Below are 13,132 nucleotides of genomic sequence, written 5' to 3'. Positions count from 1 at the left end.
GTAAACCAAAATGAATATACCTTGCTGCTGCCGTCTCTGAAGGTCATAAAAATATTACGGATTTGAGGGAGCTTGATCAGTTTACATAAAGGATTATGAAATGTGGTTGCCTGTAATACCAAGGGACTGTACTTGATGACCTAAGAATTTTCTTCCAGTTTCTAATTATTAAAATCCAGTCATAAGAGAGAAAACAAGACCACAATCACTGATGTATTTTATTAGATGCTCAGTGCATAGTCTGCTGCTTAGCCAGTCGATGCTGTGTTGCTGAAGTCCACCGGCCGAATTGTACGAAACTGAATGAATGACATGGCTGAGCATCGGATGCTGCCCAAGCTGAGAATTGTACTGACCAACATTTCACAGATTTCCACTTGCATATTTGCACATTGTAAACAGTACCTAACAGGTTACGCCGGGAGGACCTAAACTCTAATCCATGTAAGAAGCTGAAAAAATGCCAAATTTTCCTTTGGGGCCTCTGACATCAATAACCTGAAAGAGCATTCTGTCTGGTCTGCTAAAATTCGCAGGTGAATCAACAACACATTTTAGTCATAGTATCAGAAGCTGCTTATAGTGCTAATACAAAAAAATAAATCACTTGAGGGCAGCCTTCCCTGGGCCATCATGTTGCTACGGTTTCAGTTCCATTTCCACATCATTTCAGCCTGTTAAGAATAAATAGCAAATATTATGGCATCCAGTTGTTCCTAGAGCTGCCTCATTACAACTTCCTTAATAACTCTTTACAGTCTGGCAGCTTCTTCACTATTTAGGTTAACAATACGGACAAATTTTACTGTTTTCGGTAAAAAATCTACCTGGATTTTGTTGTAACTGTCTTCTCAGAGAAAATTATTAACAAGTATTGGCAATTGCCTGATATTTCTATGTTAACTTTATATTTGCATCAGCGCCATGTATATCTGTTGACAGCTATATTTTTTTGAAAGCAAAATAAACCAGCAGGAGGGTTTACAGGTTTTCTTTAAAGGCCAAAAAATTAAATTAAAATAATATATTTTTAGTATGCTTTTCAGGAACATATTCGTGGCTTGAGTGCTTTCAAAGTGATTTAGTGAAGCTTCTAAAGATCACCTAAAAGGTTTAATTATATTATTTTATGGCAATTTTAATCACATTATTATTATTCTTTAGGAGAACTGGAAACCTAAGGTATGTGCTGTGAATTACTATACTCAGAATTAATCTGAAGAAATCTCTGAATAAGGAATGAGTTGTGTGAAACCTTTTCTAAAATTTCAAATGATACAAGTGTTTTCAGAGAGAATATTTCTTCAGGAATACAGATATGATGAACAAAAATTACTTGCTTTTGTCAACAGATTGTTATTCTCTTGAGGAAAACAGTTTTACAAATCCAGGTGAATAGCAGGAAAAGGAAAAGCAGGTAGTCACAGCAAAGATACATCTGGGAGCTCATGTAAAAAATTTTTAAAAAATCAATTATAGCCAATGGTGGGGATAGAAATAACCTCCCAGGGATCATCACAGACCAAGTAGAGTTGCTCTGATCAAAAAGTCTCTGAGTGAGTGAAACAAAGGGCTAAGGCAAATACGCCAGGGCAAAGGGAACAGCGGGAATTGTCTGGGACTTTTTGCATTACTTTTCTGCCTTTTCTGTACATGGAGTTTTCTCTCTTTCAGAAGTTAAGTACTGAAAGTTTTATTTGAATAAAACATGGGGTTTGATCCTCCAGTCCACTTTGGGTACTCAGCGTAAGAGAAGGGTGTAGGCATATTCACCCTAAAGATCTGGCCCATTCAAAGTCCCATCTCACCATGCAAGAAGTGGAAAAAAGCCCAAGTGATGGAACACCACAGCTTCATGTTTATTGGTTTTTCATCTTTCCACAAAATGAAGTTGTTTGAGTTTCTGTAAGACAGCCCACCATGTCTACTCAGCAGGGATATTAAAGCAGTAGTCCAGTATTACTTGTTTCATTTACAGAAGTCAGTTAATATTTATTTATTTGTTTGTTTATATTTGTGCCGCAATTTTGTTTGGGTTGTTAGAGAATTGCAGTGAATTATAAGTGTTCAGTTACCTTAGAATGTCGCAGTTGATAACACAGCATTTAATGATATTTTGGAGAATAACTATTTTTAGCTTTGTTTACTACTACTTTTTTTTTTTCCTCCCTCCATTGGTTGATACAGATGTTAGTATTGTTTCAAGGCAGTTGAAGGTGCCAGAGAGCAGCTGTGAGCAGTGGGAGCCTCTTCCCTAACAAAGGCTGTGAATTTGACACTGGATTTCAGTGTTACTTCAGCTCGCAAGCTCACGTAGCATGCTGTGGGCAACAGGCTAATGCTTAGGCGCTCAGGTGAAAGGACTGAAGGGTTTCTGAATAGGAGGGAGCTTATTTAGTGTGCAAGGATCCAGCGGATCATCAGCCTTCCCCTAGGTGCAGCAGGCACAGATCCACAGCCAGCTCTTCCTGGCACTGAACGACTCCTAAGCCAGCCAGCTGCCAAGAGACTGTCCGCAGCACAGGCTGTCATTTACTGTCAGCAATCACTGATGCTGTATGTATTTTAGCTCCTTTTTGTGTGTTTTTCCTTAAATAAGACAAATCCAAGATGAATATGGGGCTCCAAAACCCAGGTGGAATTAGCTAGGTTCCAAACTGACTGATTTTTGCAACCAGCATCCAGTCCCCTGAAGAAGCCCAATGGAAAATCACTGGCAGAGCTTTCCATCAGAGTTGTAATCAGCCACATTAGGAAGGCCAGGCAACAGGAAAAGGGGGGCACTGAAGCATTTTAGAGGAATGTTGTCCTTGACCTGCACAGGGTGCCTTTGTGTGAATGTTAGAATGCAGTAATCACGCAACACTTCTTAAACACACTTCATAGGCATCTCACTACAGATGTGAGACAAAGAAGTTCCCTGCAGGGGAAAAATATTTCAGGTGTACCCTTCTCATCCTCAGTTTATTGCAATATTTAATATTAGGTGCAAATCTTGCTTTCAGGATTTCTTCACACTGAAAGCATGGAGAGTTGCAGGTGCGTGGGCAGGGAGGAGAGGGCACGCTGTGGCTGGCTCTGGCTGTGCGGAAGTCCCTGTGTCTCAGCTCAGTTTGTTCTGCTAAGCGAGGCCCTTCAGGAGGCGAAAGCTGTACACATGATACCTGTGCCACGTATAAATATTTTTGGTATAAATAATGGATCCTGGAGCATTTAGTGGTCCCTCCAGAAATACGAACCTCCGCTATTGTGATCCTAATCATCGCGTAACTCTCACCTGTGAACAGGCTATTATGTTTGACATCTGTGAAAGTCTGCTTCCTACTTGGGCATACTGCCCTCTCAGTGAAGTGTACTAAATCTTCTCAGCGGGGAAAATAACCTTAACTGATAGAGATAACATAGCCTTGAGTCCATAGAGATTTATTATCATCAGTGCAACTAAACATTGAAGTCCTTGTACCATGAATTAGCTGTGGCAAGCGTGTTGTTCTGCTGATTCTGGCAGTCTGTGACCAGGTCCTATAGTTTGAAAGCAGGAAACGAGTGCATGTAAACATACAGGGAATTAAACAGTATACAGAAATGAGTGTTACAGTGTCGTCTGTGTTCTGAACACTGAGTTATATAAGAATAACACAGTTGGAAAATGTACCTAGATTCAGTATGGTTGCAGAATAACACTCAGTCTCCAACTGCATCAATTCCTACTGCCTGTAGAGGAGACCTGAGGAGGTACGGCAGCCGGTAAGCCGTGGTTGCTGATCCTTGAGTTGCAGGCTGGGATAGCTTTCCTTGATTTCTATCGTCAAGCATCCTCTAGAGCAATCTCTTCAAAGTTGGAGGTAGAAATCCTCCACTGCCTTACACTTACACTCTGGGCACAAAAAGTTTGCTTGTTATTCTGCAACGTAACTGCTACAGATTTTTTGCTTTTTGACGTAGTCCATCTGAATTCAAAACCAAGAATATTTGTATAGTCAGTGGAGAAGCTCAATCCATATTGCCTTTTTTCTCTTTTTTTTTTTTTTTTGAGATAATCTTCCTTTAGTGATTCCTGCTCCGTTTTGCAGGAGCACAGCCCTAGGATGGAAAGATCTGAGAATCAGTTAATTTGGTCAGAAAACAGTCCTTGAAAGAAATTAGTAAATAAACTGTACCCTGTGCTAGGGAGTTACTTCATCTGGAAAGTGCCACATAAATGTTTTATTTTGGAAATCAATAATCTATAAACTTGCTTCTCAGTGTCAAGATTTACTTAGTTAATGACATACGAACCTATTCTCATGAATGAAACGTTCATCTAAGTATTATAGGAAACGTGCTTGTAAAGGACTTCAAACTGGCTCACAGGGTACTGTAACGTTTTCCCCTGTGAGCTGCTCCTATGTATAATACCTAATCTTGCTATCAAAGCAGTCCTGTAACAGAAAGAGTAACCCAAGCATAATTACCTCCTGATTAATCAGCTCATTTACATGTTTGCCACGCTGGTGCCTGTGGCGATATTATGCTAAACACAGATGGTTTCTCTGATTCTCCTCACATTTAGGTTTTGATGCAGCTGCATGTGAAACCAGTGGTGGGAATAGCAACACAGACGTAGCTACAGCTAGTCCAGAGAAACCTGAGCAGAGCAGTTTCACCTTTATTGTGTGGAACTGGAATTCCTTAGGGGTTATCTCCTTCCCTGCACATATTTGTAATTTTTGTACTAATCTTGCCCTTCTACATCACATCCTAAATACATTTAACATGTGGCAGTGATTTCCACTCCAAGTGTGGTGTTTGGGGCTTCTATTAGCAACAGTTGCTGAAGTGTTTGGTGCATCTCTCTGATGTGCAATGTATTTTGTTTCCGTATAACTTCTTTACTTTTTAGTCTTTTCTCTTTAAAAAAAAATCAGTTAACTGGTTCTTCTAACCATAAATGGTTTATAAGTTGTCTTCCTCCATCTCTAATACTAAAAGGTTAGGTATATTTTATTTCTCTGAACATCCAGGACAGACAGAAATCTGGGCTTGATAGAACCAGTTATCAGATTTACTATGGCTGGTCCTGTATTTCATCAGTCTCTAGCCGCATTATAAAAAGATTCCAGGAAATAACGTTGTGCTCCATGATTTATCTCTCGCTTACGCATGAACAGACATTTGTATCCTTTTCAACTCTCTCCATCTCTTCTACCCCTCCCTAGATTAACTTAGTTTGTAATTTGATGGTTTAGTTCCAGTACTTGTCTGTCAAAAGCAGCTATATTCATCCAGTAGGCTGTAAAAGCAGGTGTTTAATATTATCGTCCAATATTGGAGAATAGCAGCCAGCCTTGATACAGATGTCCGCAATTTTGTATGGTTTGAAAAGAGGTTTTGCTAAGCATGTGCACTTTGAATTCACAGGGTATTACAAATTAGGTTGTCCTTTTCCAAAAAACAGTGTGTTCGTGGAGGAGGGGTGTTGTTTGATTTTTGGGAGGGTTTTCTTATATATTTCAAGTATTTTGCATTATTATTTTAAATGCATTGCAAATAGTCCTCAGTTCCTTGAAAGCATTCTTCCTATTCTATAACCAGGATAAAGCTACTTAGCCTCTCTTAGTAGTGCAGAAAGTTGTATGGGTAAAACTGCAGCTTAGCCATGGTGGAAGTTATCTGTGACAAAAGCACAGCAGAGATTTATTTCTAGATTTGTCTTCAAACTAATGAGAAATAAAGATTGCGGAAGAGGTAGGTACTTTATTTAGAAGAAGCTAGATCTACTGAAAATGAGTTCAGTAACTTCGAGTAAAAATCCAAGGATTTTCACTGGATAGATATCTGAGGTTCTTTTAAAAATGCACAGAATTAAAGTTGTTGCCTTAAATAAGGTTAGTGGAAAGTTGTATTATATTAGCCATATGATTGCGGTTTTGAAATAGATAGCATTTTATAAAAATGTGAGAGAAATTAAAAGTGAAAATACGTAACTAAGAGTACAATGATATGTGCAGTATGTGTAAAAGCATTGATAATATCACTCTAGCATTTTCTAGATTGTTTTTTATTCTGTAACCCATTAATTTTAATTTTGCTTAATTTGGGAGCCACTTAAATCTGTTTCAAAAACGTGCCATTTAAATACTCATGACTTAAATAATTTAACTTTTTAACTATGCTGCCAGATGGTGTTAGCAGAATCCTTTGCATTATCTACAGTGTAGGTGGTAAAGAGCTGGCTTTTCTTTTTTCTCTAAAACTCTGGCCAGTGTGGGAAATTAAATTCAGAAAGCATCTTGATTTACTGCAGCAGTGAATTTGCTTCCTGGACGTATTCCCTGCGGCTCTGGCTACACTAGCACCAAGAAGTTGCACTTTGGGGTTCCTGGGAGTTAAACTAACTTGGAAGTTATCACTCATTGACATGTAACGGAACTGAATTTCTAGAATGAAAAATCTTAAATTAAAATCAGAAAATTGCTGCTAATAATCGGCTCTTCTTAAAGAAAGAGTCAGAATGTCAACTAGTATCTTCCTGCCTTTTCTTCACTCCCTTTTTCTGAACTTCTTTAAAAAAACCCAACTTCTTAAAAAACTTAACTTTTAAGTTTTTAAAAACCTTATTAGTACCATCTAATAAAAAACTCTAATAGTATCATCTTTATATTGTTTAAATAATATTATAATACTCAGTCATCTAATACCAATATAGCCTTTTTGAGAATACCTTTTTCATTTATTGCTTTGCAAGAATGACCATCGGAGAATACCATCTTTATGAAGCAAATGTATTTCCCTAAGCAGCGAAAGCGTTCTCTGCAGAGATGTTTCTGCAGAGTTCTGGAACATGATGCACAGTGACGTTGATTTTGTGTATATGCTCATGCCACATTAACAGCATTCAAAGGCAAATGGATCCTTTGACTCTACACTGCAAATGATGCGCAGCCTGTGCTTTCAAATGCACGCTTTCATAATATGAGTCTCTATTAGCGAGGAGTTCAGTTCAGTGTTTTTGCTACAGCCACCAGCTGTTCCTCATCAGGAATTATACTGTTCCAGATCTGTTCTTGGACTACTTACCTGACTCACATGTAGTTCATGAAACAGCCATTGGCTTGTATTGACTTTCTGTCACTATTCATCTGACTGAATTTGAACCAGTAACCTACAGGTGAGAGGCAATATATTCCTTAATTCTCTGAGTATTTGTATCCTGCCACTATTTTGTCCATATTTCAAGATTTAGAATAAATGAAATTTCAGCATATTTATAGTCCATAGTTCAATATAAAGAAGTGTTCTCTTCCAAAGTATAGATCAGCCTGGGGGTATTTCCCACATTTCTCTCTCTGAAGATCATTACAGATATCTTTTAGATCACGTCTACATGTTTTCATTCTAAAGGCTCAAGGTGACTTGAGTGACTTTTTCCTATTCTATATCTGGAAATATTTTAAAAATAAGAAAGATTTTTAAAACCTGTATGTCTGTGCTCTACTGCGCTGACAGATCAACATCCAAGCGTGCAATTCTATAGTATGCTTCTCAGAAGACTTCCAGAGCCTCATCAGCATCAGCTGATAAAATTACCCTGTGCTTTCTAGGCTAGCACAAGAAGGAGAGTTTTTTAAATTAGGAACCTTTCAGGTTCGTTTTGCCCTCTGAAGGATCAGAGATGGGTTCTTTAGTGTCTCTATTCCTAACACCAGAGCAAAGCTTGAAGAATTTAGACCACTGCCACAGAACAAGAATGTTTGTAAAGAAAACTTAAGAAAATCCTGAGTGATTTTAGAAATAACAGACATGTTATAAACGGTAATAAAAAGTATTCTTGAGTAATAATATACCAGTTTCTAAAGTTCCTTAATGTTTTGCTAAGCTGTGAGAACATCAGTGGTTTAGAACTCCACCTTGGTTTTGTTTGTGTTTTTTTTTTTTTTATTTTGCAGTCTCTAAAAAACATTTACATCTTTATTTTCTTTCTAGAAATCCAAAATATAGAACAATTATTTGAAATAAATTGTTTCAGTAATGCAATTTCAATAATACACAACCCTTGTACTTCTTACTAATGTTAAATATTGTGAAAACATTTGTTTTCTGCATGTAATAAATGACAGAGCTGTAGCTTTTATTTCCTGTGCCTCTTCTGCAAGATTTTAGATTGGATTGAGGTATTTTAAGTGGGTTTTTTTTTAGTTGTTAAAACAAGAAGCTAAAAACAAACAGGCAAATGAAAGGGAACAGACTATGTGAAATCTTGAATCATTAACAGAACATTCATTTACTCAAAACTCAAATGTTTAGAACTTGTCTTTCCTGTTCTCGTCTGAGGGATGAACAGGGAATCCCAACAGTAGAGGATCTTGCATGGCATGGGCACCTTACACAGTTGTGCTTGACCTGCTTTAGGTTATGTGTGTTCTTGCTGCAAGGGTTGTAAAGACCAAGTAATACACGGTTTAAGAGCTTGTTTACAACCTATGAATAAAAAGATTTTTCCTTGCCCTTTAAGTGAGGGCAAGGAAAAATTTAGTGAGAAAGCACAGACATAGTTTTATTAAGTAGTATGTTATCTATATGAAGTTCATCCTAGTCACAAGTACTCAAGGAATGGTCCATCAAACAAAAGATCAGGTGAAGCATGGACATACCAGGTGAAGCATGGACATGTTAAGTGCTGGCATTTTTCAATCAAGGTGCTGAACTGTGAATGTCGATGTTTGAGCTCAGTCAGCCAGTGTCTTACTGTAGAAATAATGATTTTTTTTTTCGTATCTGTCTTTAGATACCACTTAACCTCTTTATTCCACTTAAGAGCAAGGCTTGGACATTTCAGTGGTTTGCCTGCTGCGAGCTGCCTGTGCAGTTTCTGGCCACAGAGATTTCTGTTGGGTGCAGGACTGTGAGAAAAAAGAGAAAATGGAGTCTCTGATAGCAGATTGATATAAAAAGAATCTGACATAATCACATTAGGACGATTTATAGTGCAGCTTATTCTATTGCTATTTCATCCAGTAATAGCTGCATGTGTTTCCAGGATAGAGCCATACAAGGACAAGAAAAGACACTTAAAAAAAAAAATAAAAAGAAAGGATAATCTTCTTATTATATTTGCTAATAATGAACGTGCTTGCCTTTTTTAATGAAAAGTATAAGAAAAAGTGAAAGTGATGTAAATCTGGGATTATCCTCTTCCTTTATTACTTGCATCTCTGCTATGTCTGACAGACTTATTTCCAACTTGTACGAGGAGACTGATACACTTCCATATAGCAAACGAGTAACAGACGAAATTGCCCACACATGTACGTCTTCAACGTAACCACTTACATATCCCAGTCCTGGAAATTCCTCATGACGAGGGGGTCTCTACAACTTGGATTTCTTTCTTCTGCTGCCACGCAAAGTAACACAAGCTTAATTTTGAGCATGCGAAGTGAATGCCTTTGGATCATTCAGAATGCAGAGTGGGGTTGTTGCCAGGGTGCTTAGTTTCACAGTGGGGAATTTCAGCTGATGGCTGTCTCAGAGTTGGTTGCATTAGCAGCCATGTAAAAGAGGGAAAGGCATAGCATACATAGATGGAACATTTTTGTAAAAGTGCCCATGATCTGGTATTTTAATATAATTTCTGTTGATTCCTCAAGGAGTAAATGTGGTGGGACTTTCTGTATTTTAATCATTATATGAGATTAGAATTTCAACGAAGCTGATATGTATGGTTTCTATAAATGAGATGTGTAATATCACATTAAAATTTTAATCTGTCTTGTTGGATGCAAATTCTGGACTAGAATTAACTGGTGGTGTCTTCTCTCTTACATGCTTACATATCAACATGTTCTTTTATAATGTTAGTGGTTCTTTAATAAAGATTTTCTTCAGGAAATTCAGGTGGTTCCTGAAAGCACCCATGCTGATAGATAAGTATCATTACATTCTTCTCCCTCTTCTTTTGGGTAACATATCTCACTTCTAGTCACCTGCATTTTGAACTTGTTTACAGTTTCTCTTTGCAGAGTTCTGTTCTGATGGCCTCATGATTCTTCTAATGTAGCTGAATAAAATCACGTTCCAACATGAAGAACTTCTTATTTTTGCCTCTTTTTCTTTCATATGTTTACCTAGGCCTTTAATTCACATTTGTTTTTACAAGTATTTATAGCATACCCATAATGGTAGATGTTATAACTGGTATATGGTATATGTTATAACTGTCCTGAGTTCTACAGTGAATGGAATGCAAGTCTTTTTAATTTGCTTTGGGTTTGGTTTTTTTATGCTTTGTGAGTTTTTTTTATTTTCTCGAAACGAATCTGTCCATACCTTTTTTCGGGACCATTTTGTTTAAGGCATTCTGTAAAGAGACCTGAAAACATACAGACATCATCATCATCATCCTAGAAGTAAAAGTTAGACAAGTGCAAACAAAACTGAATTAACTGATGAGCAAAAAGCCAGAGTCTTGTTACACATGGGAAGATTAATACTTCCCCAGTATCTCAGCATTCTCCTTTGCATGATGTCTCTGTGTACGTATGGTTTCATACAACGTGAACTTAAAAGCCTAGGTAAGCTTAAGGAAGACATTCATATCATGTTTTCTTCCTAAATGGGGGTAGGAAAGGAAATACAGTAAGACATTTTCCTGTACCCCATAATAAAGTTTTCACAGCTGTGCTTTTATTGTTTGCAGACGAAGCATTCCCTGAGGACAAGATCCAAATCCCATTTGAGATTAGTGGAAGACTTTGGATCCAGCTCAAAGTCATAGAATTACATGTAATCTTTATCTTAAAATGTGGTAGCTGTTATCTCATCCTTCAAGATAACTTCTCTGCATCGGCATGAGAGGGCAAACAGCAGATACGTATGGCAGCAGGAGAGCCAGCAGATCAAACGCTACCCAGTGTCCTCTTCAGGAAACTGATGAAGCATAGTTACAGGAATTATGTGTGGCTTCAGATTATAAAAGACACATGGCTTTGCATTACCCCCTGATTCAGACTTTATACTTGAAAAATAGAACATATTTTTACTGTAGTAGTTTTTAGGGGAGGGTTTACAACAAATCCAAAATCAGATCCCTAAACTGTGCATTTTTTTTTTCTGATTTTCAAGCAAAAGTATTTCTATGCTGTCACTCTGATTATTTTTTTTTTCACAAGAGCTTTTGAAACACCACTTAGAGGCAAAAAAAAGAAAAAAGGGTGGGGGAAGGCCAAACCATCTGATGTACTTTGCCTTCTTTGTTGAAGTTCCACTGAGTCATTCTGAGATAAATGGAATTTTCTTCTTCAATCCAAAGCTTAATTATGGTAATTAGCCTGTGCAATTTGTAAAGTTTGGCAGTCAATTCAGCTCCTAATATGCATAAGCCTCTTTCTGTTACAAATTGAGTAGGTTTAATCAGTTTTAAAAAGACAGTGTCTCACTGCGTCTGCATGGCGCACACTTAGATTTTCAGATTGGTTGTTATTCCAAACTCTGCTACATCATTAGCAGTTTTGATATTTTTAATATTCATGAAGCTTTCATTTTAGCATTAATCCCCAGCATCTGTGATTATGATGGGTACTTTTGGGATCTGTCTATTGTGTGTCTACCGAGAATGAAAAGCCCAGCAGTTCCTGGCAGTAAATTAACCCTCACAATGCCAGTTGGTGCTGAACTCCTTTTGAAATGTTGCCTTCTGCTATGTTCCTTTCTATTCAGATTTCACACTAAGGTTTGATTCCCTCAGCAGATACAAGCTTCATTTCATCCTGACAGCCATCTGTGACACTAAGAATTTTTCCTTTTTTCATTCAAAAAATGTATCTTTCACTGTGTGCTTTTTTCCCCCCCAGATTCAGTATGGTAATCAAATGGAAGAAAAATAGTGCTCAGAATGCAGATTTATATTTTAAGTGAGAAGATGAAGGCATTAAAGAATTTTATTTTTCTCAGATTCAAGGAAGGGAGAAGGATGTTTTTCTTTTTTCCTAATATTTGTTGTAGAATTTTCTTTAGCGGGAGATTTTTTGCTTACCTTCTAAATATGATCATAAAAGGTCTTTGGCTGTGCAAATGAAATCTAGCGAATGAGAGCAGACCTTGGGTACTGTTTCCATCTCTGCTGCTAACTGGCAGCATATAGCAAATTAAGCCTCTGCCCATTTTCCTTCTTTTCTTCCTTAGAACGGTCAGCATTTTGGGGCAGAAACCCTCTAGCATTATTTACAGTGCAGTATCGTATCACCTATTTTAGGCATGCAGTTTCAGCTGCTTATCTCTAGTTGACAAGTATTTAATGAATGAGGACATACTTCTCCAGCTGTAGTTGGAGTTCAGGTGCTTTAAGTCACTGTGGAGGAGCTTCCCCCCATGGAGGGATCCTCAGGGGTGTAGACGGCATCCAAATTAGGATGGCAAGAATAGATAGTGTAAAATATAAACACCCTTCCTTTTCCTGCTGTGCAAAGCACAAAGATGTCAGCATCAGCAGGGCATAAAAGTCCAAAACAAAAAAATAACACTATATAAATCATGTTTTTATGCATTGCCATGATTATAGTAAGAAGTCTTCACAGCTTGTCATACTTTGTGCCAGCCGTGGGGCTCAGTTCACATCCTGAAGAAGTTCTGAGCAGTTAGGGCAGCTCTGGATTCCTCTGTAGGATCTGTCGCAGCCCCTCTAACACGCAGATTGCCTAAAGATTGAAGTCTTTCTTGGCAAGCGTCACCTGCTCCTAATTGCTTTACCAGGCTCCCCTCCTGGGCTCTGCTACCTGATCATAAGTGCAGGGTTGTCAGAGTTCGCTATTTCATCCATTGTTTCAAACCTTCTTTGTCTCAGGCTGCTCAAAGGCTCTGCCTGCCTGCTCAGATCGAAATGAAATTTCTGTCTCAAAAAAGTGTACAAGTAGGTGGCTTCTAGCACATTCTAAATAAAGGTGGAGGATTCTTTAGTCTTTATTCATCAAGCTTTTTCTCCAAGACTGCTTTGCTATTTACTGAAGCCATATGGGTTCAATTACATAGTTTTGGAGAAATACAATTGTGGGTAAGTTGCTACCCTCAACGATAATTGGCCTGTCATTAGGAGCCACGGATTGCCCTAGCTACTAAAGCAACTGCACTAACTGTAATGGGACTTGCCAGCACGTAC

The 13,132-nt window shown here is 37.9% G+C and overlaps 1 protein-coding gene across 5 annotated transcripts in view; it reads left to right on the top strand.

The window, feature by feature from the left end:
• The window catches only part of ROBO1 (roundabout guidance receptor 1), a 740,954-nt gene that overhangs the window by 323,262 nt on the left and 404,560 nt on the right, over nucleotides 1–13,132 (top strand). The window lies entirely within an intron of this gene.

The sequence above is a fragment of the Chroicocephalus ridibundus genome, chromosome 1, assembly GCF_963924245.1.
Source record: "Chroicocephalus ridibundus chromosome 1, bChrRid1.1, whole genome shotgun sequence".
Classification (NCBI taxonomy): domain Eukaryota; kingdom Metazoa; phylum Chordata; class Aves; order Charadriiformes; family Laridae; genus Chroicocephalus; species Chroicocephalus ridibundus.
Note: the sequence above shows the minus strand (reverse complement) of the source record. Positions and strands in the feature narration are given on the sequence as shown.